The sequence below is a fragment of the Hylobates moloch genome, unplaced genomic scaffold, assembly GCF_009828535.3.
Source record: "Hylobates moloch isolate HMO894 unplaced genomic scaffold, HMol_V3 SCAFFOLD_14, whole genome shotgun sequence".
Taxonomy (NCBI): Eukaryota; Metazoa; Chordata; class Mammalia; order Primates; family Hylobatidae; genus Hylobates; species Hylobates moloch.
The window spans coordinates 20,649,477-20,677,453 of record NW_026652289.1 but is presented as its reverse complement, the minus strand read 5'-3'; the positions used below and the strand labels follow the sequence as shown (position 1 = coordinate 20,677,453).

Sequence of the window (27,977 nt, the reverse complement as noted above, 5' to 3'; positions counted from 1 at the left end):
TTGATGCCATTTAAAATGCCATATCTTTTCCGTCAACGCAATGCCTAGGTTATATTTTTCTCTTTTAAATCAAGTAGGCCACTTGAAGAGATAATCTGAATATGAATACGTTCTACATTATAACCCAGAAGAGATAGAGATTAAATGGATTGTTAAAACTTTAGAAACTTGGAATGAATTGATTCCATAATATATATATCTCCTTCAGAGAATTACTTTAAAATCTCCAGTGAAAGATATTTGAAAGCCATCTTTGTTTTTAGGTATATTTGAAATTTCTGATTGATTTTGCAATGTAATCTTTTAATAGTCTTACTTAGAACATATTCCATTTTTAAAAAAATTGTTTCTTTTATTTCTGAATTTAAGATGTATAATCATCTTATAATTGTATAAAATATTCTAAAAAGCATTGCAATCTAATATCTGATTTTATGGAATTAATTTTTTATTCTATATAAACAGAGTCTTAACTAATTTCAGGGAGAATGATCTGTTTGTAATTTAACCTTCCAATTAAAATCCAACTAGCTATAAGCTTTTAGATGCCTGCTTCATGGGGAATGAGATATTTATGAGGGAAGTCTAATGTTTAAGTCCTAAAGTCTTTCCCTGGAACAAGGATAAAAGGTTTCTAATCATTGAATTTTTAAAAAATCATTAATGAAGGTATTAACTGGATTAAGGCATAAGGAGTAAAGAGTGGCCTTTAATGAGATTTGAAGACTTGTTCTAGAATATATGTTTTGCCAGAATAAAACATGTATCTTCTGATGGGATTTGGAAAGGTAGCTACCAAACCAGGGAAAAGAGTCCATTGGAGAGGGGAGAATGAAAAACTTCTCCCTGGTGCACGTAGGGTACAGGTGGGTATGGAAGGCACGATATTGGAAGACAGGGTTTATCCCCAGGCGTCAAGGCACAGGAGAGGTGGAGAACAGTGCTCAGCACAGGTGAGTGTCGTATAATGTTTATTGTTAACAGGTCAAAAGACACCAAGAATGTATTAGGCAGCAAAGGGTTATTACATCACTCTGAGTAACACCATGTATGTTAGAGCTGACTATTCTAGGTATATTTATAGCCACCCTTGGTGTAAAAGATTTTTCTTAATTTATTTATTTAGGTATGGTTCATTGCCCATTTAAACATAAAGCAAATGTAATTTTTGGCAATCTATTTCCCTAGTTTAAATTTGTCACTGTTGATTTGGTGAGAGCCACTCACAACATAGATGAAAGGGTATATGGCCAGGCACAGAAAGACAAACACTGCATGATCTCTCTGAAATGTAGAACTGAAAAAGTCAAACTTATGGAAGCAGAGATTAGAATGATGGTTACCCAGGGCTGAGGGCAGAGGGGAGAACTGGGCAAAGATATAATATTTCAGTTACACAGAGGGAATACGTTCAAGAGATCTACTGTACAGCATGATGACTAGTTAAAAACAACGTATTGAATACTTGAAAATAGCAAAGAGAGTGGATTTTAAATTTTCTTACCACAAAAAAAGTTTACTATCAGTATGCTAATTAGCTTGATTTAGCCATTCTACAATGCATACATATTTCAAAACATCATGTTTTATACCATGAATACATACAAATTTATTTTCAACTAAGAAACTGAAATAGCATATGGGTTAACACAAATTATTTAAGGTGCTATTTAATTGAAGCAGTTATTTCATCTAGGCTTCAGGTATCACTGTATTCTAAAAATGAATGGTTTCAAGTTCTAGAGCCACACACTGCTGGCTTAAAGTAAAAGTCTACATGGGGACCTTGAGTTTAACAGAAGAGCAGCAGATACAGAGGGCCTGAGGGTAAGATACAGATAGTGGGAGAGAATAAGCAGGCTGAGCCAAGGATTAGCTTTTATCCATGACCTCTAACTACAACTGATTATCTGTGATGTGACCACAGAAGAATGAAAATTATTTGCAGTTAGAATCAGGATGCATGAAGTTACACTTTATGTTCATATTTCTGTGTATAACATTAAATATATTTATTGCTCTTTTCTCCTACAAAAGGGGAAGTGACCCCCTTTATAAGGACCTGCTTAAAAACATATAAAAATCCAGGGCAACTTTCTTGGTGTAGGAATTGCTTTATAGTAGTCGAACAGAAGTGATTATTCCATTGGTAATTCTGCACCCAGATAAGCTTGATATATCTATTGAGGACATATGTAAAGTAAAACAAACAAACAAAAAGTTCTCATATATTATAGTCCTCAAAAATGCTAATTGAAATAAATTTGTACTTTCCTTGGGCTGGATTTATATTAGAACATTTAATTTCAATTAAACAGACAAACTTTAAGGCGTGAGATAGCTGAATAGAACCCTCCAGCAATTATTCCCAAACAGGAGCACCAAATTGAAAAACTACTCAGGCAAAAAGGCACCTTCAGAAAAGCCAAAATCAGGCGAACGATCACAGTACCTGATTTTGACATCATATCAAGGAAGGAGGCACCGATGGGGTTAGGAAAGGCAGGCCTGCCCTGTATACACCACTTCTACCCTTACCCTCCAGCAGCAGCAAGCGGAGAGAGAATTTGTGTGCCTGGGGGAGGGAGAACAGAGTGAGTGTGGAACTTTGCATTGGAACTCAGTGCTGTGTTGTCACAATGGAACACAACACAAGCCAGTGCTCACTTAGCTGAATTCTGAAGGAAACACCAACCCCAGCCAGAGAGGAATGCTGTGCCCCAGTGGTAGGAGTTTGAGACCCAGCTAGCCCTGCTACCAGCTGACTACAGTGGCCTGGGACCCAGGAAAAATTTAAAAGGCAATCAGTGCCGGGCGTGGTGGCTCACGCCTGTAATCCCAGCACTTTGGGAGGCCGAGGTGGGCGGATCACGATGTCAGGAGATGGAGACCATCCTGGCTAACACGGTGAAACCCCGTCTCTACTAAAAATACAAAAAATTAGCCAGGCGTGGTGGCGGGCGCCTGTAGTCCCAGCTACTCGGGAGGCTGAGGCAGGAGAATGGCGTGAACCCGGGAGGTGGAGCTTGCAGTGAGCCGAGATCGTGCCACTGCACTCCAGCCTGGGCGACAGAGCGAGACTCCACCTCAAAATAAAAGGCAATCAGGCCATAAGGGTTTCACAAGGACATTCCGGGTGCTGTGCTGAGCTTGAAGCCACTAGGCTTGATTTACCTACAACCCAGTGAAACACCAGCTGTGGTGGCTAAGGGACTGCTTGTGTCAACCCCTCCCCCAACTCCAGGCAGTGCAGCTTTCAGCTCCAGGAAAAACTTCCACTTGCAGAAAGGAGAGGGAAGAATAGAGGACTTTGTCTTGCAACTTGGGTGCCAGCTCAGTCACAGTAAAATAAACTATAAAGCAGATTCTTAAAGCCCCTGATTCTAGGGCCCGGCTCCTGGAACAGCATTTCTAAACCTACTTGGGCCAGAAGGGAACCTGCTACTCTGAAGGTAAGGAACCAGTACTGGCAGGATTCCCCACTTGCTGATCAATCATCCCTTGAGTCTTAAATCAACATCGGCTGTAGCTAGGCAGTAGTTGCCACAAGCTTTGGGTGAGACCCAGTACTGTGCTGGCCTCAGGTGTGACCCAGCATAGTCCCCACTATGATGTCCAAGGGACTGCTCGCATCACCTCTCCCCCAGCTCCAGTCAGCCCAGCACAGAGGGAGAGACTCTTTCTGTTTGAGGAATGTGAGGAAAGATAATGACAGACTTTGCCTGGTAATCCAGGGAATTTTTCCAGATCTTATTCAAGCCCACCAAGGCAGCATCTCTAGGAGTTTGTAAGATTACTAAGGTACCTGGTTGGAGCAACCCCTAGTGTGGATATGGACGTAGTGACCAAAGACTTAGATCACAACGCTCAATTCTTTTTGAATACATGAAAAGCCTTCTCAACAAGGACGCGTCCAAACAAGCCCAGAATGTGATGACTAGAATAAATCTTCAGTTCCCAAATATGAACGAACATGCACAAGTATTTCCATAAAACACATGGAAATTAAATAATATGGTCCTGAATGACCAGTGAGTTAATGAAAAAATTAACAAGATAATTCTTAAAAATCTCTTAAAACAAATGAAAGTATCACATACACCTATGGAATACAGCAAAAGCAGTCCTAAGAGGAAAGTTTATAGCAAGAAGCACCTACATCAAGAAAGTAGAAAAACTTAATGTGCACCTAATTATGAATCTTAAAGAACTGGAAAAACAAGAGCAAACTGAACTCAATATTAGTAGAAGAAAAGAAATAAGAAAGATCAGGGCAAATACAACTGAGATTGAAATTTTAAAAAATGCAAGAGGTTAATGAAACAAAAAGTTGGTTTTTTGAAAAGATAAACAAAATCAACAAACATTGTGATGGTTAATACTGAATGTCAACTTAATTGGATTGAAGGATGCAAAGTATTGATCCTGGGTGTGTCTGTGAGGGTGTTTCTAAAGGAGATTAACATTTGAGTCAGTGGACTGGGTAAGGCAGACCCCCCCGCCCCTTAATCTGGGTGGGCACGATCTAATCAGCTGCCAGCATGGCCAGAATAAAAATCAGGCAGAAGAACATGAAAACACTAAACTGGCTTAGCCTCCCAGCCTACATCTTTCTCCTGTGCTGGATGCTTCTTACCCTCAAACATCAGACTCCAAGTTCTTCAGATTTGGGACTCAGACTGGCTTCCTTGCTCCTCAGCTTGCACATGGTCCATTGTGGGACCTTGTGATTGTGTGAGTTTCTTAATAAACTCCCATATATATATATATATCCTGTTAGTTCTGTTCCTCTAGAGAACCCTGACTAATACAGATATTGGTACCAGTAGAGTGGGGCACTGCTGAAAAGATACCCAAAATTGTATAGTAAGTTTGGGATTGGGAAACAGGCAAGGGTTGGAACAGTTTGGAACAGTTTGGAGGGCTCAGAAGAAGACAGGAAAATGTGGGAATGTTTGGAACTTTCTAGAGACTTGCTGAATGTCTTTGCCCAAAATACTGATAGTGATATGGACAGTAGAGTCTGGGTTGAGGTGGTCTCAGATGGGAGATGAGAAACTTTTGGGGAACTTGAGCAAAGGTAACTCTTGTTATGTTTTAGCAAAGAGACTAACAGCATTTCGCCCCTGCCCTAGAGATTTGTGGAACTTTGAACTTGAGAGAAATGAGTTAGGGTATCTGGCAGAAGAAATTTCTAAGCAGCAAAGCATTCAAAAGGTAACTTGGGTGCTGTTAAAGGCATTCAGTTTTATAAGGGAAGCAGAGCATAAAAGCTGAGAAAATTTGCAGCTTGACAATGCAATAGAAAAGAAAATCCCATTTTCTGAGGAGAAATACAAGCCAACTGCAGAAATTTGCATAAGTGACAAGAAGCTGAATGTTAGTCCCTAAGATAATGTGGCAAATGTCTCCAGGGCATGTCAGAGGGCTTCACAGCAGCCCTTCCCATCACAGACCTGGAGGCCTAGGAGGAAAAAGTGGTTATGTGGACTGAGCCCAGGGTCCCCCTGCTGTGTGTAGTAGCCTAGGGACTTGCTGCCCTGGTTCCCAGCTGCTCCAGCTGTGGCTTAAAGGGGACAATGTAGAGCTCAGGCTGTGGCTTCAGAGGGTGCAAGCTGCAAGCCTTGGCAGCTTCCATGTGGTGTTGAGCCTGCCAATGCACAGAAGTCAAGAATTGAGGTTTGGGAATCTCTGCCCAGATTTCAGAAGATATATGGAAATGCCTGGATGTCAGGCAGAAGTTTTCTGAAGAAGCAGGACTCTCATGAAGAACCTCTGCTAGGGCAGTGCAGAAGGAAAATGTGGGGTTGGAGTTCCCACACAGTGTCCCCACCGGGGCACTGCCTAGCAGAGTTGTGAGAAGAGTTGTCCTCCAGACCCCAGAATGGGAGATCCATTGATAGTTTGCACTGTGTGCCTGGAAAAGCCATAGACACTCAACACCAGCCCATAAAAGCAGCCAGGAGGGAGTCTGTACCCACAAAGCCACAGGAGCAGAGCTGCCCAAGACCACAGTAACCCACCTCTTGCATCAGCGTGACGCAGATGTGAGACATGGAGTCAGTCAAAGGAGATCATTTTGGAGTTTTAAGATTTGACTGTCCTGCTAGATTTCAGACTTGCATGAGGCCTGTAGCCCCTTTGTTTTGGCCAACTTCCCCCAATTTGGGACAGGTATATTTACCCATTGCCTGTACCCCCATTGTACCTAGGAAGTAACTACCTTGCTTTTACAGGCTCATAGGCAGAAGGGACTTGCCTTGTCTCAGATGAGACTTTGGACTGTGGACTTTTGAGTTAATGTTGAAATGAGTTAAGACTTTGGGGGACTGTTGGGAAGGCATGATTGATTTTGAAATGTGAGGACATGAGATTTGGCAGGGGACAAGTGTGGAATGATATGGTTTGGCTTTGTTTCCCCACCCAAATCTCATCTTAAATTGTATTCTCATAATTCCCACATGTGAGAGGGTCCTTGTGTGAGATAATTGAATCATGGAGCCGGTTTCCCCCATACTGTTCTCATGATAGTGAATAAGTCTCACAAGATCTGACAGTTTTATAAGGAGTTTCCACTTTTGCTTCATTCTCATTCTCTCTGTGCCTGCTTGCCATCCATGCAAGACTTGACTTGCTCCTCCTTGCCTTCTGCCATGATTGTGAGGCCTCTCCAGCCACGTGGGACTGTGAGTCCATTAAACCTCTTTTTCTTCCCAGTCTCACATATGTCTTTATCAGCAGTGTGAAAATGGACTAATACAAACCTTTAGCCAGACTACAGGGAAAAAAGGGAGAAAAGTCAAATAAATAAAATTGAGATGAAAAAGGAGACATTACAACTAAAACCACAGAAATTCAAAGAATCATTAGAGACTACTATGAGAAAGCATATGGCAAAAAATTTGAAAACCTAGAAAAAAAAATGGATATATTCCTAGATACTACAACCTGCAAAGATTGAACCATGAAAAAATCCAAAATCTGAATAGACAAATAACAAGTAATGAGATCAAAGCTGTAATAAAAAGTCTCCAATCAAAGAAAGGCCCAGCACCTGATGGATTCACTGCTGAATTCTACCAAACATTTGAAAAACTAATACCAGTCCTACTCAATCTATTCCAAAAAAATCAAGGAGGAGGGAATACTTCCAAACTTGTTCTATAAGGCCAGTATTATCCTGATACCAAAACCAGAGAAAGGCACATCAAACAAAGAAAACTGCAAGCCAATATCTCTGATGAATATTGTTGCAAAAATTCTCAACAAAATACTAGCAAACATTTTCAACAATACATTTAAAAGATTATTCATCATGCCCAAGTGAAATTTATCCCAGGGATTCAAGGATGGTTCAACAGATACAAATCAACTGATATGATTCATCATATCAGCAGAACGAAGGACAAAAACTATATGATCATTTCAATTGATGCTGAAAAACCATTTGATAAAATTTGACATCCCTTCATTCATGATAAAAAAAACTTAGTATAGAAGGAACATATCTCCACATAATAAAAGTTACATAAGACAGACCCACAGCTAGTATCATACTGAATGGGGAAAAACTGAACACCTTCCTGTAAGGTCTGGAAGACAACAAGGATGCCCACTTTCACCGCTGTTATTCGACATAGTACTGGAAGTCCTAGCTAGAGCAATCAGACAAGAGAAAAAAATAAAGGCCATAAAAATTGGAAAGAAATAAGTCAAATTATCCATGTTTGCAGATTATATGATCTTATATAGAGAAAAACCAAAAACCCTGAAGACTCCACAAGAAAACTGTTAGAACTGATAAACAAGTTCAGTAAAGTTTCAAGATACAAAGTTCAACATACAAAAATCAGTAGCATTTCTTTTTTTATAGTTTTTTAAGACAGAGTCTCACTCTTGTTGCCCAGGCTGGAGTGAAATGGTGCAATCTGGGCTCACTGCAACCTCCGCCTCCCAAGTAGCTGGGATTACAAGCATGTGCCACCACACCTGGCTAATTTTGTATTTTTAGTAGAGACACGGTTTCACCATGTTGGTCAGGCTGGTCTCAAACTCCTGATCTCAGGTGATCTGCCGTCTGGCCTTCCAAATTGCTGGGATTACAAGTGTGAGCCACCGCACCTGGCCAAAAATCAGTAGCATTTCTATATATCAACAATGAGCAATCTGAATACGAGACAAAGAAAATATCTCATTTATAATAGCTACAAATAAAATAAAATACCTAGGAATTTACCAAAGAAGTAAGAGATCTCCACAATGAAAACTATAAAATATTGATTAAATAAGTTGTCTATAGTTCTTGATGACTTTTAAAAATAATAATAAATGAAGAAATTGAAGAGGATGCACAAAAAATGGAAAGATGCTCATGCTCATGGATTGGAAAATTTGATATTGTTAAAATGCCCATACTACCCAAAGCTATCTACAGTTTAAATGCAGTCACTACCAAAACACCAATTCTATTCTTCACAGCAAGAAAAAAATAATTCTAAAATTTATATGGAGCCATAATAGAGCCTGAACAGGCGCTATCCTGAGCAAAAAGAACAAAACTAGAAAAATCATATTATCTAACTTCAAATTATACTGGAGAGCTATGGTAACCAAAACTGCATTGTACTGCCATAAAAACAGATCCATAGGTCAAGGGAACCGAATAAGGACCCTAAAAATAAATCTATCCATTAACAGTGAACTCATTTTTGATGAAAGTACCAAGAACATGCATTGGGAAAGCACAGTCTCTTTAGTCTCTTTAATAAATGATGCTGAGCAAACTGGACAGCCATATGCAGAAGCATGAAACTAGACCTCTATTTCTCACCATATATAAAAATCAAATCAAAATGGATTAAAGACTTAAATCCAAGACCTGAAACTTTGAATCTACTAGAAAACTTCGCGGAAATTCTCCAACACATTGGTCTGAGCAAAGATTTCTTGAGTAAGGCCTCAAAAGCACAGACAACCAAAGCAAAAATAAATAAGTAATAAATGATAATAGGTAAAACAAGTTAAAAAGCTTCTGCACAGCAAAGGAAACACCAACAAAACAAAGAGACAACCTGCAGAATGGGAGGAAATATTTGCAAACTACCCACCCAACAAGCGATTAATAACCAGAATATATAAGGAGCTTAAACAACTTGATAGAAAAAATCAAATAATCTTATTTCAAAATGGGTGAAGAATCTAAATGGACATTTCTCAAAAGAAGACATACAAATGACCAACAGGTATTGAAAAAAAGGCCAAATATCACTAATCATCAGACAAATGCAAGTCAAACCTGCAATGAGATATCACTTTACCCCAGTTAAAATGGCTTTTATGTAGGCAATAACAAATGCTGGTGAGGATGTGGGAATAGGGGAAGCCTCATACACCATTGGTGGAAGTGTAAATTAGTACAGCCACAGTGAAGAATAATCTGGAGATTCCTTCCAAAACTAAAAAAGAACTACCATATGATGCAGCAATATCAGTGTTATAGTAGTCTGTGTTTTTCTGGGTACTCACTATTACCAGTAAGTTTTGTACCTTAAGGTGATTATTTATTGCTCATTAATGTCCTTTTGTTCTCACTGAAGTACTCTTTTTAGTATTTCTTTTAGGATGAGTCTGATATTAATGAAACCCCTCAGCTTTTGTTCATCTGGGAAAGTCTTTATTTCTCTTTCATGTTTGAAGGATATTTTTACCAGATATACTATTATAGAGTAAAAGTTATTTTCCTTAAGCACTTTAAACATGTCATAACACTCTTCCCTTCAGGGCAGCAAGGTCCCCCAGGCCGTGGAGGGGTCCTGAAGTGCAGTCCAAGAGTCAAAGACTAGAGTCAAAAAACATAGAAGTCTACAGGTAGAAGTCTACCTGGTATTCTATTGTGACTGAGCTGACACTCAAACCACAAGATGCAGTCCTTCCCACTTTTCTCCCCTTTCCAAAGGCAGAGGAGCCTCACTCTGTAGCAACCACCACCATCACTCCTGGCCATAAGGAGTGCTACCAGACTACCACTAATGTTCCCTTAAGGCCCAAGGTCTCTTAAATAAGCTTGCAGTAAATGCTGCATGGCCTGGGACTCACACTTCAGGGCAGTAGGCTCCCCTCTGGCTCAGGGCAGGTCCAGAAATGCCATTTAAGAGTCAAGTCCTGGAATCAGGGACCCAAAGAAGCTACTTGGTGCTCTACCCTGCTGTGGTGGTATAAGTACCTGAAGCCAGCAAGTCTCAGATGTTCACCAAGTCCCTTGATTTATAATCTGGGTATCACTGCTCGTTATTCAGAGCCCAAGGGCTCTCCAGTTAGCAGGAGATACATGCTGCCAGGATGGGGTCCTTCCTTTCAAGGCAGCAGCTTCCCTTCTGGCCCAGGGTGTGTCTAGAAATGTCTTCTGGGAGCTAGGGCCTGAAACAGGGGCCTCTTGACTCTGACCAGTGCCCTATCCTGCTGTAACTGACCTGGTATCCAAGATGAAAGACAAAGTCCTCCCCACTCTTCCCTCTCCTCTCCTCAAGCAGAAGGAAGGGGTCTCTTTTGGAGCTGTGAGTTGTGCCATCTCTGGGCTAGAGGAGGAGTAATGCTGCACTCCCTTGGCTGCCCCAGCTGGTGTCTCAGTATGTCACATGCCCCTCACAATCCACTGTCTCTGGGCTTAGTTTAGCCCTAGGACTTGCCTATGAGTCGCAGTCCTTAAGGCCTAGACTCCCTTTCAAGTTTATTTATGGACTAAGAGCACTTTGGCCCTTGGTGGGAGGTTTGCAGGCACTCAAGTTTGGGATCGGCACTTTGGAATCAAATTAAAATGGATTAAAGTCTTAAATCTAAGACTTCGAACTATGAAACTAATAAAAGAAAACATTGAGAATCTCTCCAGGACACTGGGCGGGGCAAAGATTTCATGAGCAATATCCCATAACACAGGCAACCCAAGCAAACATGAACAAATGGGATCGCATCAAGTTAAAAAGCATCTGTAAAGCAAAGGATACAATCAACAAAGTGAAGAGACAACCCAAAGAATGGGAGAAAATATTTGCAAGCTATTCCTCTGACAAGGGATTAATCACTAGAATATATAAGGAACTCAAACAACTCTGCAGAAAAAAAATCTAATAATCTGATTTTTAAAATAGGCAAACTATTTAAATAGATGGTTCTCAAAAGAAGACATACAAATGGTAAACACACACATGAAAAGGTGCTCAACGTCACTGATCACCAGAGAAATGCAAATAAAAACTACAATGAGAGATTATCTCACCCCAATTCAAATGGCTTATATCCAAAAGACAGGCAATAACAAATGCTGGCTAAGATGTGGAGAAAGGGAATCCTTGTACACTGGTAGTGGAAATGTAAATTAGTACAGCCACCATGGAGAACTGTTTGGAGGGTTCTCAAAAAAACTAAAAATTGAGCTACTATATACTCCAGCAATCCCACTGCTGGGTATATACCTAAAAGAAAGAAAATCAGTATACCAAAGAGATATCTGCACTTCTATATTTCTTGCAGCACTGTTTACAATACCTAAAATTTGGAAGCAACCTGAGTGTCCATCAACAGATGAATAGATAAAGAAAATGTGGTACATATACATAATGGAGTATATTCAGCCATAAAAAAGAATGAGATCCAGTCATTTGCAACAACGTGGATGGAACTGGAGATCATTATGTTTAGTGAAATAAGCCAGGTACACAAAGACAAACATCACATGGTGGGATCTAAAAATCAAATCAATTGAACTCATTGACATAGAGAGTCGAAGAATGGTTTATGAGAGGGTGGAAATGGTAGTGAGGGGTTGGGGGGGCAGGTTGGGGTGGTTAATGGGTACCAAAAATTTAGAAAGAATGAATAAGACCTACTATTTGATAGGACAGTAGGGAGACTATAGTCAATGATAACTTAATTGTATATTTTAAATAAACTTAAATAATGTAATTAGATTGTTTGTAACTCAAAGGATAAACGCTTGAGGGGATGGATACCCCAATTCCCCATGATGCGCTTATTTCACACTGAATGCCTGTATCAAAACATCTCGTGAACCTTATAAATACATAAGCCTACTATATACCCACAGAGCGTTGAGGAGGATGTGAAACCCTTATACACTGTTGGTGGTATTGTAAGTTAGCACAGCTATTTTGGAACAATAAGGAGGTTCCTCAAAAAATTAAAAATAAAATTACCATATCATATCATCTAGCAAACCCACTTTATATGTATATGCCTTTTTTAAAAAAATAAAATTATGCTATTTGTGACAACACGGATGGACCTAAAGGACATTATGTTACGTGAAATAAGCCGGACACAGGGAAGCAAATACCATATGATCTCACTCATGTGAAATCTCAGACAGCTGAACTCATAGAGGCAGGGAGTAGAATGGTGGTTTTACAGGCAGGGGATGAAGGGATGATGTGGATGCAGACAGTTAATGGGTACAATGTTTCAGTTATATAGGAGGAATCAGTTCTGGTGTTCTATTGCACAGTACAGTAACTATAGTGAATATTAATAACTTAATATTAATATTAAGGTATTGTAGATTTCAAAAAGCTAGAAAAGAGGATTTTCATTACAAGGAAATGATAAATACTTGTGATCAATATGCCAATTCTCCTGATTTGATCATTCCACTATGTATGCATGGAACATCACATTGTATCCCATAAATATATAAAATTATTGTCAATTTAAAATAATATAACACTTAAAAAGACAAAGAAATTTAAAATAAATACAATAACATGGTAAGACCTGTATTTAAAGTTCTGGTCCAAATATATAGCAATGATTTTGATCATTACAGATGTTACTACAAATATTCAAACTGATACCTACTGAGAAGCACTCTAGGCTAAGTGGTTTGGAAATTCTGAATCCCCCAGAATGCTTCAATGCTTCTGATGAAAGCCCTGATATCTGGGATTCCTGTTGTGAGATCCTAGGTGAATAATCCTAACTGCAGGACTAATATTGGACATACTCAGAGACAGAGTTCATAAGGTCACCCTCACTTTTCCACATCAGGTGGAAAGAGAAAAATGAACTCATTACCATTCAAAATATTTGTCTGCTTGAATTATTTCACTGTTACCCCTAACAGTAACACCAACTATAATTTATTTGCTCCAGAGACAAAATCAGGTCTTCACATATCCTTGACACAACTCTATGTGTTGCATGCACACATACACACACACACACACACACACACACACACAGACATTCATTCTTTGCTCAACCTGTTCATTATTTTATTGTCTAACCCTTTCATTATTTCATTGCTCTCCAACTTGAGGACACTTTCAAGACTGTCAAGCAGTTACTGACTTCTGAGTCTTTATTATCAAGGCAAATGAAATAAACCACAGTTTCCTGCCCCTGACACTTCACCATATGGTATTGATGCAGTGACTAGCCACAAAATGCCAGATGGCCCCAAGATATCAGTTATTCAAGAATAACATCATACCCACTCAGAATACATGTATAACTCCTCCCAAAGGGTGGTACTACTATTAATTATAAATTCCTCTATCCAGTACTGAAGATTTATGTCCAAAGCCTAGGACATATTTGTCTAAATATTTGGACATTTAGAAAAGCAATATTAAATACTCACGTCATATTGTGTTGTGTCATTGAAAATACTGGTGTTAGAACATATCCCACAGGTGTCTCGGGGGTTGGTAAATTATTACCTTAAGGCTCGTGTGGAGAGGATATCTAGTAGAGAAACTCCCTGGCGAATAAAAGCACTTATAAATAGAAAATCTCCTTCCAAATGGAACTCATCCATGTTGTTCGTTTTACATAGCTAGATCAGGAATGTATTTCTATGAAGGCACTGACTGAAAGTGGAAATCTACCAACCCGTTAATTGATTTTTATATTGAATAAAATTTTTTTACCATAACTATTTTTATTACAATAATTAGGAGCAGTACAGTTCATGACAAAAATATTACAAATCTCAGATCACTTCACAGCATGAAGTTATTTTAAATGCTTATACTCTTATAAACACTTATAAGTTAATTTTAATTTAAAAATGGTCATTTTTAATGTTTGATATGACCAACATTCCTAATTCAGCACAACGAAATGATGGAAAACAACTGGGTCACACTGCATATGTCCCACCAAAAAAAAAAAAAAAGCACAATGTACAAAATGTGCATGTTTCTATTGACAGCATATGAAAATAGTTAAAATACATGTTACAGGTAAACATGTAATATTAAGAAATAGTACTAGTAAAAAAATTGGCATGCAAAGAAAATGCAAAAAAAATTTCAACATGGCAACACAAGACAGTAGAATTGGTAACTTTTGGATAAAATATTTATATTGAATAAAATATTAACATAGTATATGCTACACAACTTTGCACAAACCTTCCAAAAGTGATTTTATGTCACTGAGAAGTGACCAAGAAACCTTGAACAAGAATCAATATTGATTTTCCAGGAATATTCCAGGAGAAAAAAGTCTGGGTTGAAGTAATCTCCTTTGTAAGATGAACGGCAAGACCCACACGACCGTATTAAAATGTTGCCACTACAATCTCAGAATTGTGATTGCCAGACACTAACATTTCTGCCAAATAATCTAAATTTTGATTAGTTAAACTAAAGGAATTTGTACAGAAATTTTTTTTCCAAGACATGAAAATGAAGAATGCAAATGAATAAAAATGTACTGAGGTGCATTGCTGGAGGAAAATAGCCAAAGTGAAATGACCGATATAGGGTCTTTATCAATTTACAATTGTATAGCAAGTTGTAAAGTAACGCAATGTATTGTCATTGTCACCAATTGTTGAATCATAAATTATTTTTCCCTAAAGTTCCCACTTTCCCTTTCCTATCTATTCAGCCAATTCAGGCAAATAGTCCATTCTGAGTTCTTTCCTGAGGATGCAGGTGTGACAGGGTAGGGTGCAAAAAAGAAACTTCCCCTAAGTCTCTGATTTATATGTTTCCAAAGTCTTAAAGCTAAAAGGGGTTTATTTTTAGGGGCAAAAATGAATTTGGGAGGAACCTATCAAGATGTGAACAGGAAGGGATTTTCCCAGAAGACTCAAAACATAGGGAACAGCAGAAGAAAAACAAATTAAGGTGGTTTAGAGACAGAACATTGACTCCACTCTCCAAATTAGAATTTCAGTGAAGGAGCAAGACACCAATTTAGTATTAAAGCCAGAGAATAAATTTGGATATTTGCCTCTCTTCTTAGATAATAAACCCCAAGAAGTGATACAGCCCCACATTCCATATCAAGGCAAATAGGGTCATAGATAAGTCCCACAATAAATCCTTTGCCAGAGAATAGCATGGAAGAAATGGAATGATGCCCCAGTTTTCAAGCCTAGCATGAAAGTACCAGAGTGATCCATTAGACCTGAAGTCCAAGGTAGACAAGAATGAGAATTGTCTCGACAGTTTACTGCATGGATTGGTGAGCAAGGACCAAGTGGCACCATGGATTGGTCAGCAGATATCTGTGTGGACAGATGGCTCAAGGACAAGATCATGCAATACCTCACACTTACATAAGTCTCCCTTGAACTTAAACACAGCCCAGGGAAAAGAGAAAGAGTTTTAGTGTCTGATATCCTAGGGAAATGGAGGATTCAAAGAAAAATTCCATTGATATATAGAAAAATAATGTTTCTTACACACCTCATTTAGTTTGGACTGAGATTTGTACCTGTTATGATAGAAAATATAATTACCATTTATATCATAAATTACAGGGTATGAGTTAGCTTCCACATATCTGATTCCCAGATTTTCCTAATATGAACACAGTTAAACTTTCCTACATGACATGTGGACCCAACATATCTTCCCTCACATATGTTCTGTAGCTTCATATATTTTGTTCACAGTGTGCATTTCACTTCTCTTTTATTCCTGATTCTCAGAACAACTGTTCTGTGCAAAGCATGACAGCATAAAAGCCTCTCTGCCCTTCAAGGCCTGTGTTCTATTACGTCTTTTATATGAACTATCATTTATTGTACATCAACCATACCAGGAACTCTACAAGGACTACCTCTTCTTCACAAACATAAAAACATTCAAATTCAGCATCATAATCCCCTTTTTACAGACAGAAAGCATGGGCTTGGAAAGGCTAAGTAACTCCCTTACTTTGGTAAGGCAGGTAAGCTTCAAAATCTTTTCTATTTCTAAACCTCCAGCCCAAGTTGATTTTTAGATGGTAACCTTTTGAATGTATTGTCCATTCTACCCAAGTGTCTCCATAATACATACTACTTAATTTTCGTTTTTTACTTTTTTAAAATCATACAACTAGGCTCTTGTCCTAGTCAGTACTTGTATATTAAATTTGCCTTTTAAGCCAAATTGGAAATCATCACAATTCACAGATGAGGCATCATTTAGGAAAAACTCTTTTTCTCTATTTTTAACTTTTTGTAAAATAGTATTGCTCTTCCAGAAATATTTAAGCTTGCCATGGTCTCAAGTGGAGTTGAAAAATGAAAACACATGGACACAGGGAGGGGAACATCACACATGGGGGCCTGTTGGGGGTGGGGGGGCTAGGGGAGAGATAGCATTGAAAGAAATACCTAATGTAGGTGACGGGTTGATGGGTGTCGCAAACCACCATGGCACGTATATATCTGTGTAACAAAACTGCACGTTCCACACATGTACCCTAGAACTTTAAGTATAATAATAAAAAAGACATTTTTTTCCTCTTCTAGATGCTTACACTATCTCTCTTCTTGCCCCGACAACTAAGATTCTTAGGAGTGGCTGCATTCCCTGTAGTCTCTAGCTCGCCTCCTAGTCACTCCCCATCCTGCTGCAATCTGGTTTTCTCTCACTAAGCCACTAAGGGCTCATTTTACTGTAAAGACACATGCACACGTATGTTTATTGTGGCACTATTCACAATAGCAAAGAGTTGGAACCAACCCAAATGTCCAACAACGATAGACTGGATTAAGAAAATGTGGCACATATACACCATGGAATACTATGCAGCCATAAAAAATGATGAGTTCATGTCCTTTGTAGGGACATGGATGAAACTGGAAAACATCATTCTCAGTAAACTATCACAAGGACAAAAAACCAAACACCACATGTTCTCACTCATAGATGGGAATTGAACAATGAGAACTCATGGACACAGGAAGGGGAACATCACACTCCAGGGACTGTTGTGGGGTGGGGGGAGGGGGAGGGACAGCATTAGGAGATATACCTAATGCTAAATGACGAGTTAATGGGTGCAGCAAACCAACACGGCACATGGATGCATATGTAACAAACCTGCACATTGTGCACATGTACCCTAAAACCTAAAGTATAATAATAAAAAAAATAAATAAAATAAAATAAAAGAAAGCTTGCTCTTATTATCCAAAAAAGAGCATCCTGGAAAGATAGAAAATTTTTAGAAATAAGCATTCTACTCTAGCCAGGCACTATAGAAAATAACTGTATGCTCCCAAACAAAGGCCAAGTTGGGCACCTTTGCTAACTCTAATGAGGCACCCCAAGCCTCCTACCAGAGTGATATCAAAGAAAGCCCAGATGGAAGCAGAGGTTTTTATGATGCCAGGCAATGAGAAGACCTCACCTTCATCCCTGAGGTGTTGGCAGGGAGGCTGGACTTCCAGCCTCACTCCTCCAGTCCCCACTAGCTTATCAACAGAGGAAGTCTAGAGGAAACTTAGAACAAGCTCCATGGTAAAAAGGACATCCTTGTCTCATAGTGACAGTGGAGCCACTCCTGCCTCTCCATGCCAGGGTGATGTCACAGAGAGCCAGGGAAAAGCCTGAAGTCTCCTGCCCATTCAGCAGTAATAAGAATTGCCTCTCTTCAGGAGTCAACAGAGGCTGACTTGGGAACTGGGACTTCAATACTTGTAGCCCCACCTGGAATTAAGGAGACAGTGCCCCTTTCACCCACCAAAGCATTACCAGAAGAAGACTGTTATACCAGATAAATAAGATCCAGAGTCTCATAATACCTTAAATGTCCAGGTTTCTATCAAAAATCACTTATCATACTAGGAACTGGGAAAATCTCAACATAAATGAGAAAAGATAATCAGCAAACACCAACACCAAAATGACACAAAGGCCAGAAATATCTAACAATAATTTTAAAACAGCAATTATAAAAAAGCTTCAATAAACACTTATGAATGTGTTTGAGACAAACGAAAAACAGAAAGTCTCAGTGAAGAGATAGAAGATATAAAGAAGACCCAAATGGAAATTTCAGAATTGAAAAATACTATACCTTAAAAAAAAATTAATGGATAGTCTCAACAGCAGAATGGAGAGTAAAAAAGGATCGGTGAAGTTGTAGAATAGAACTTTTCCAATTTGAACAACAAAGAGCAAATTGACTGGGAAAAGAACTGAACAGAGCCTCAGGGACCTATGGGACAATCACAAAATATCTAATATCTGTGTCACTGATTAGTCCCAGAAAGAAGGGAGAAAGAGATTGGGTCTAGGAAAAGTATTCAGAGAAAGAATCTGAAGATCTCAGCAATACTAGCTCCCTGCATTTTCCACCCCACACATCCTCAGAAGCTAGAGCCTGGCTTGCTGAATTTTAGAAAACCTCTATTAGCCTCGTGATGCAGCAGTCCAACAGCAGTCAGTGCCACACCTTAAGCCCAACTCAAGAAAACAGATTTTGGCCGGGCACAATGGCTCATGCCTGTAATCCCAGCACTTTGGGAGGCTGAGGCGGGTGGATCACTTGAGGTCAGGAGTTCGAGATCAGCCTGGCCAACATGGTGAAACCCCGTCTCTACTCAAAATACAAAAATTAGCCAGGTGTGGTGACACATGCCTGTAGTTCCAGCTACTCAGGAGGCTGAGGCAGGAGAATCACTTGAACCCAGGAGGCGGAGGTTGCAGTGAGCCAAGATTGTGCCACTTGCAGTCCCGCCTGGGCGACGAGTGAGACTCTGTCTCAAAAAAAAGATTTTGATAAAAAGTGTGTATGAGTTTAAAACTGCTTTTCTGACCCTAAAAATTTCCTAGTCCACTTTCTTTTATTCTGGTCCCTGACCATGATGCAAACCTGAGAAATCCACCAGAGACATAAAGTGGAGCTGTCAGTAGGACTGCACCCCAAATCAGGCAGTCTAGGCTGTGTTTGACTGTGGAGGAGAGGGAGGCAGGTGGGGCCACTCTGACCGGCAGATTTTATATCCCGAGAAGGGGTAAAGAACTCTGCCACCATCCTGCTTCCTCTAACAAAGCCCCTGACAGAGCAGTCATGAGTAATGCTTCAACCTCGAGACCACCTAAGAATTTTGTCTTTAAACAGTTAAAGAAGAGCTGTGATTTTCAAAGTTTCTGCCAATTCTTGGATTGTTAAATGTGCATTGCCAACCGGCAGTTTGTTTGAGAGAACATTTTATTGGGACTTTTTGTTACAAAAGACAATGTCTAGGGCAGAGTCTGGAATGAGAAGGTTGACACAAAGGAAGCTAAATAGCTAAATTGTTCCATTTAACAAATGATCAGTAAGTTCCACATGCAGTAATAATGTGTGTTGTAAAAAGGTTTTGTCTGAAATGGGTGGGAGGTGAATTTAAGGACTTGAAGAAAAGGGAAAAAAGACTGTGGCATGAGAGAGCAGACCCACAAAAATAGTAGCAGGCCAGGAGCCAAAAAAAAAAAAAAAAAAGCATAAAAAATATGAGTCCCCTAGAGCAGAAATGGCTGATGAACTTAGGAAAGGTGATTCACTTATTCTATTTGAGGTCGTTTCCTTATTTGTGCTGTATGACCAAGCCTTCAGGTAAAGTAAGTTCTCTGTAGCAGCCCTGAGTTGATGATACAGAGGTTTTGAAGGAAAGGTACTCCTTTCTGGCTTAGAATGAATTGTTACAGGCAGGAGACAGGTACCAGGAGGATAACAGCTCCAGAGCTAAAGACAGTGATATAGGAAATGGATACTAGGAAGTTTGTCAAATGGGAGAATATATAAGCCAAGAGCATCTTGTACCCACTTCTTTTCACTCATTGACTCAGGGAAATACGAGAAAGGGTATTAGCCAACTGCATCACTTATTGAATTTGTGGAGGAAGGGTTCATTTATTGAATTTGTATTTGAAAGGACAGCGTAACCTCAGAAGGCCAAATGACTTGGAGCTATTTGGCTCACAAATTTCTTCTTCCTGAATATTTTTGAAATCTTGCAACTTATAGTACTTGCCATTGAGCATCCCGAAGATTTCCAAGTAGATGTGGGGAATATAGTCCCTTAGGGTATGGCATGAGTTTGTGCATGTGTTCTGCTCAGGGTTCCCTGTCAACAAATGAGACAAATACAAAAATTACATAAATCTTGCCTAGTAAATAGAGGGAAGATATTCTAAGACAATGACAAAAAAAAAAAAAAAAAAAAGTCAGTCAAGTTGTCCTTGGCTGGACCTAACCATCAATGAGAAAATGCATGCACAGGCTGGGAGGAAAATCATATTGCATGTTATGTGGAAACAAAACAGAAAAGTACTGGCCTTATTAGAGTACCACTTAAGAACCCTGCTGCTTAGGCTGGTGTCTTGGTTAGAGTCTTCCCAATAGCAGAGCCTAAGACAAGGACTTAGACTTGGAGGCAGGTGGTTTATTTGGAAGGAGATATCAGGAAGCTGAAATAAATGAGCAGAAGAGTGAGAAGAAGGAAAGGAAACATAAGGCTGTGTTATAAATGTGGGTTTGTTTCTGCCAGGCCCTCTGAGAAGCAAACCAAACGCCCTGCAGTCATCCCCTTCCACCTCTCCCACTTCTCGCCAAAGACAAGAGGCTGAAAAATTTCTCCAACAGCTTCCCATTGTCCTTGGTTAATGATTGCCCCAGGACAAAAATCCCTGCCTCTTCCAGTGTCCTATTTCCTGAGCCAAATTCCAGGAAAACAGGAGATAGCTGCCAGCAAGAGATGAGTCTCCGAACTCTGAGGGATTGTCCACTGACACAGTGGCTGAAATCAGAGAGGGGCCGAGAGGAAGAGATGCAAAGTACCAAAAGCATCTGCCACGGCTCAGCATTGAAAGTGGTCACACAAGTTCACATGGTGTCCTTGTTTTCAGTTCCTATGAACTTGTAAGTGGCAGCCACAGAGTAGAATTCAGACTTCCTGTCTCCAGAGAAGTGAAGATTTTCTTCATCATGCCTCCTGCCAAGAATTCAACCTTCAGCAAATCAACTCATCCACTTTTCAATTGCATCATTACGGCTAGGGTTGAAAGATAATATCTGTCACCACTCTCAAGAAGTGTGTAATTCACTGATAGAAACAGACATATAAAGAGATCGATTTTAATAGCATAGTGAGGACAATGAGAGAGGTACATACACAGGCACAAGGCACTAGAAAAAGGCAGAGATGGCTCCCTGAGCCCAGCCTAGAAAGTGGAACACGAATGCCTGAAGGGGGCGTTACAGGTGCATAGAAGAACATGAAAAAGACCATAGTGAAAAGCAAATCACCATGCTGTGTGCTTCTGTTTTTCTCGTTTGTTTCTTCCAACTGTTTTTGAATTGACAAATAAAAATTTTATATATTTATGATGTACAACACGGTTTAATTTTATGTGTACACTGTGGAATGGCTAAATCAAACAAATTAACATATGCATTACCTCACACTCAGTAATTTTCAAGTATACAGTATATTGTTATTAATTATAGTCATCATGATATACAATAGATCTCTTGAACTTATTCTTCCTGTCTAACTGAAATGTTCCTCCAACTTTTGGAACTGATGATAGCTTTTTCTTCATAGCTTTTAGGTGTAATAACTTTCATGTTTCATCCCATGAAGACAGACTATTTCTGTCTTTCTTATTTCTCTACTCCCACTACAAACTTAAGAGACTCTCCATATTTGGTAAATGATTTAAAGAATGAAGGAAGGAGTGATTTTTATAATCTCTTTAAATTCTATAACCTACAAGAATATTAGAAGCATTTCTTATTAGAAAAGACAGATTCATCAATTGGTGGCAAACATGAAACCCAGGAGGTTTCATACTGTATCTCTAAGACACTTAATATTTATCTTCCCTGAAACCATAAGGAATTGATGTTCCAGAAAAAAAATCATTTTACATGTGTTTTTGTCATCTAAAAAGTATGTTTTGAGTAGTTTATTTAGAATTATTTGGATATTTATGAATATTAAGGCTTTATTCATCACAAACAATATGGAAATAACGGGAAATATGAGAGTCCCTTTGCTTCTCTCTAAGTTATTAGCCTCTTCTTGAATATGTGCCCATGGTGCCTGGTGCCTGCAAGTGCTTTTTGTGAAGGTGGGTGGTTTTGATGCCCTGCTCATAACATTAGTTGAACCTGACCTTGGCAAGTACTGTTGACAGCAACAGTAGCTTGTCTACATTCCAAATTCAACAACAGCCATGTGCTTTAAGGTTAGGTTTTTTATTTTTACTTTTAATTTTGTATACTTTGGTAGCATTCAATTTATATGTCTGAATTATTTTTTAATTTACATACAAACTAGTATATCAGTTACTTATCCAAAGGAATAATTCTTGGTCTATTTTTAAAGCATTTTTGTTGAATTGGTGATAGATTGGTTCAGACACATCTATAGTTAAGAGGCCTTGCTTTAGTTCTGAATTACAGCAGGAAGTTGCAAAATACTATATAAGTTCAGGAAAGTAGTCTATTTTCATGGAGCAAATTTCAGCTAGCCGATTTTTCTAGAACAGTCAACTTGAAGATTTCATCCTTTCCATAAAAACTAATTGATTATCTACTATGGGTCAAACATTGTGCTACATGTTTATTCCAAATATCAATAGGTTCAAAATTAAATTTGCTATTTATATTACATTGGAAAACATTTTGAAGCTTCAAAATGTATGCTAGGTCTATAAATATACTAGAATGAAAGACAGCAATCAGTCAGCATGAAACCATTCTTTTTGTATTCTATAGCTAACTGAACAAGAAAGGAAGAAAAGTGATGTCTGAGTTTGCTAATATATTACATATCTATGAGCATCAGAAAAGAGGTCTAATAGTTATATTTATATATAGTTATATTCAATTTATAAATCAAAGATTTATGCTGGGAAATTGATTTCTATTTGAACACAAATGTATTAATAAAAATTCTGACATAAGTAGAATAGTTTCAAATTTACCAGTATCTTGACATGGTCCCTTTAACCACTCTATTTTTGATTATTTAAATTAAAATGATAAAGAAAAAGGGGAAAGAGATAGAATATTGGGAAAATACCATTGGAATAAAGACGTTTGAATAGATTTAATTTAAATGACTTTAAACCATTTTAGAGAATTATTCTGGTCTGATTCATTAATCTAATATTATTATAAATGATTACATTAATTTTACTAAATCCTTTTTATCAACAATGTGATCAACTTGGTAGATAGATGAAGAAAAACACAAAAATCAAATCTAACTAAGTTCAAAGTTGTGATCAGAACCTAGTCATGTCAGTTATTTATAATCATAGAGCTTTGAGCTTAGGAAATAAAAATATAGTTATGACCTTTAAAAATTGTTATGGAAAATATCCTGTCTCACCAATTTCTCTCTTCTTAGTATTCCCTATAGCCATTTTTTTCTACTTTGCATTATTTTAAGCTTTTATGTTTTAAGTATAGATGAGCCTTTTTTATTACCAAAAACTCTCCTTTCTGCCTCAAACACCTTTTTCTCTGTGTCTCTTTCTCTCGTTCACTTTTACATACACACATGCCACACATGCAGTCTTCTTATTTTCAGTCCCATAATCAATGAACTGTGAAACATTTGTTCTTTGTCACTTCCCTTTTTCACTTTTTAGAAAAGGAATATTATATCTGTTTCTACATAAGAAAGTCAGTGGAAATTTGAAGTAAACTTCTAGATGATTATCCATAGGATACATTTTTTTAATATCAAGAAAACCAAAGCACATGTCAATTTTATACCCTTAATTACTCAAATTTTGCCTTCACTATACTTACTCCAAATGATACTTGTGAAGAAAAAGCAGCATTTGGAGCCTTTCTTCTCAATGATATTGAACATACCTTTTATCGTGGAGCTGCTGGAGAGAAACAGTAGAATTCTCCTGTTGTTGAATCAAAATCAAATTCCATTTTCCAGAGACTGTTTCGTATTTGTTCCTAAAATAATGACAGCTCCTCACATCCAAATAACACAAAGAAAAAAATATACATGCAATTGCCAGGAAGAACTAAAAATTTTCTCAAAACCTTTCTGGGTTCTCTAATTTCTATTTAGAAAGTCACTGAAGTGACAAGACTTCAAATAAGGAAATTCCCCACTGATTGTAAGTTTTGTAACTTATACTGGATCGGAGAAGCCTGAAGAAGCTGGGATCCCTGGGGACGCACCCTAAGAGGTTATCTCTTCTGCAGTAGTGACTTTCCTCTCTACATAGAAAATGTTCTTTAGGACTGACAAGCCCTGATGAAAATAACCTGGATTTTAGATATCACACAAAAGTGCCATGCAAATCCTCTTCCCTTCTATTCTTTCTATTCCTAGCTTCATGGAATCAACCTATTTCCAATCATTTTTCTCTACAATCTTATAACTTTAACTATAAAAGGAAACACCATCCCATTGTTTATTTTGTGTTTACTTAGAAACTTCTATGATTTCTAATTATTTACAAAGAAAAGGAATCACTCTTTTAAAATATGCAGAGTGTAAACATAAAGAACAATGAGCGAGAGAAAGGAGACAGAATATCAAGAAATGCACAGCTGGAATAAAAATATCTTGAAAAGAATGAACCTATCTATAATTATGCCCACTTCTTCTGTAGTTATTTAAAGATTACCCCATGAATTGAAAGAGGAAGCTTAGGTGATTCATTACAGTAAGAAAAAGAATAATAAAACAGAGTTATGCTAACTTCCTTTTGGGTCTCCCACCTTCTACATCTCAACTACTACCTAAATGTATATCACAGCATCATTAGCCTAGTCTTGTAATTCACAATGGCCATCTTCCCCCACTCTGGGAAGACTTGATCTATTTAAAATGGGCTTCAGCCTTTCCAAGTTCTACCTCTTTTTACTGAATTCCTTGGTGTTTCCAGTATAGAGACAACAGAGGAAATATGATGGGTTCAAAAGCCAGATACATATTTTCCCAACTGTAACTTCCATGAATCCCACAATCCCCAAAGTATAAAACCCACATTCACATCTTGTGATTCTTGCAAGTGACTCCCATCTGGGAATAAGGTATGGGTAAAGATGAATGAGAAGAACTTAGCAAGAGTCAGGGCTGCACCTTCACATGCTTTAGAGGCAATGCCAATCATTGGTATCTGGTCACATATTTGGTATTTAATACACTTATTTTTGTTTTTTGGTTTTGGGCTTTTTTATGATTAATTCATTTTATTTTATTTTTTTAATTTGTCAATTTTTTATTTAAATAGGTTTTTGGGGAACATGGGGTGTTTGGTTACATGAATAAGTTCTTTAATGGTGATTTCCAAGATTTTGGTGCACCCATCACCCAAGCAGGGGTACACTGTACCCAACATGTAGTCATTTATCCCTTGTCATCCCCTACCTTCTCCCCTAAGTCCCCAAAGTCCAATGTATCATTCTTATGCCTTTGCATCCTCATAGTTTAGATCCCACATATGAGTGAAAACAATGGTATTTGGTTTTCCATTCCTGAGTTACTTTACTTAGAATAATAGTCTCCAGTTCCATCCAGGCTGCTTCAAATGCCATTATTTCATTCCTTTTCATTGCTGAGTAGTATTCCATGGTATATCATTCAGGCTGGTTCCAAATTTTTACAATTGCAAATTGTAATACACATATTTTTGATAGAATAAAGAAGTGAAGAAATGAAAGTACAGTAGCAACACATCAAATAAAACAGATACCTGGAGGCAGAAATATGGCATCTTGGAGACACATTTTTTTTTGGATAGACTAAGATAAAACATTGATGCTGCTGACTTGTCTCAGCTGTAAGTCAGCCACTTCTGGCCCTCATCTCTCTCTTGGCAAAATTTCTGATAAACTTCATTAGTTTTCAACTTTTCTCTTGTTAATGACTTCAAATTTTTCTCATTATTAAATAATTTAGTATAGTGTCTGATCAAAATCCTTCTTTGAATTGTGATAGAGGAATCAAAGCAAAAAAATAAAAGTCATTTGCAAAATCACTGTGGTGACTCAGCTGTCGAAAATAATTCAAATTGGACTTTCGATATACTAACATATAGCCCCAAATAGTATCAAAATTATTATTTGACCACCGGAAGAGGCCAACTAAGTATCCCTATCCATAATAGAATTTAAGTCATTTCTTAACCAGAAAATACACAAAACAAGTCTATGTACTGAGATTGAGCTGTATACTAAGTAGGAATAAGGGAAATTTAGTCCTTTTGTTCAGATCTATGAAAAATTGCTTCCTTTTTGTGTGGATCTGTTCCAAAAAGTGTTTTATTTGACTTTACCAAATCTACCATTTGTTTGAGATTTAGTCTGGATCTTTTCAAATGAAAAACATGAAAGTTTAAGAAAGCTTTGCTCAATACCACACAAAGCAAAATATGTCTTCAACATAGAATTTACTACTCAAGCATTTTTTTCTAGTTAACTACACAAATCAGATTGACTGGATTTTAATGAAAGTAATTATATTGAGAATTAACAACATTCTTCAAATTGTGGCTCATAAAATGTTTGCTAAATATCCCATTTAATACTTCAATTGAAAATTTCCTATTCATTTCTTAACCAGTTATGGAGAAGCGCATTACATTATATTAAGTTCAAGTGCCAAGTAATTAACAAAATAAATAAATAAACATTTGTTTAGTATGTCTGTTTTATACGACCCTCAATATTTAATCACTTAAATCTCACTTCTAATTATGTCTATTAATATTATTAAACAAACTTTAGCCTGACAATAAATACAAATTCCCAAGTAAGTATTAGACCACTCTAGGGTATAATAGTATTTCTAATCTGATGTTTACCTATGTTTTGTTTTTCATCTACAACACTGACTTTTTTTTTAAGTGGACACAGTAGTTAATTGTGAAGTATTTGAATTTCACACAAGAAATATAAATGTGGGTGCTGACCTCAAAGCACATAGAAGCTAGGGATGACAGGGTTTTCACATAGTTTAAGGCAGATTCTAATCTGAATGGTACAGCCAAAAAATAACTTTTTTAAGGGTAGAAGTCTTTGTTGACTGAAAAATAGTTAAGCTCAAAAAAAGGGTGAAAGTCGAGCTTATCTACTGAAGACAATGAGACAACGACAGGAATTCTAGGGGTCCCATATTTGCAGATACGGAGGTTGGGTACAAGTTAAAAGGTCACAACACAGATGTAGATGTGATGCTTTTCATCATCAAGAGCATGGCAAAAACTCTAAGTAGATAAAACTCTGTGAAGGGATTGGTGTAAAAAGGAGAAGAGAAAGCTAAGGACCAATCCTTGAGAAACTCCAATGACTGTGATGTGGGAGGGAAAAGCAGGACCCGTGAAGAAAAGATTGAGGATGTTGTGGTGACACATAATAGAAGAGTAAGAAGTTTTTCAAAGACGAGGTTCTCAAGAAAATCACATGCAGCTGAATGACCCAAGAGGTGGAAGATTTTAAAAGGCCATTTATTTTCACTAGCAATATGTCACCAATGAGCCATTTCAGGAGTCTATGTTCCAGTAGGCTAAGATTCAATTTCAAAGTTTACAAATAAAACGAAATGAAAGAAATGACAGTAAGCGTAGACTACTCATTATAAGAGTTGATCATGAAAAGAAATAAATTTTAAGTTTATTAAATAAGCATCAATATCCAAAGAAAAACGTTGATTTGTTTAAGGCAAGTGATCCCTGGGCATGACTGGTAACAAGAAAGAA

General features: G+C 37.9%; 1 protein-coding gene across 8 annotated transcripts in view; it reads right to left on the bottom strand.

Moving 5' to 3' along the window:
- Nucleotides 1–27,977, bottom strand: part of MRPL39 (mitochondrial ribosomal protein L39) — a 227,299-nt gene that overhangs the window by 16,223 nt on the left and 183,099 nt on the right. Inside the window, exons 11-13 of one of the 8 annotated variants that reach the window (XR_009209758.1) lie at nt 24,124–24,219; nt 21,070–21,334; nt 20,263–20,699 (exon numbers count right to left, since the gene is read on the bottom strand). The exons of 1 other annotated variant lie outside the window; for it this stretch is intronic. The gene's annotated coding sequence lies outside the window, so the exon portion shown is untranslated. Of the gene's footprint in view, nt 1–13,651; nt 13,772–20,262; nt 21,335–24,123; nt 24,220–27,977 lie in introns of those variants that run through there. 6 more of the 8 variants (XR_009209756.1, XR_009209757.1, XR_009209759.1 and 3 more) reach the window with 6 other exon arrangements.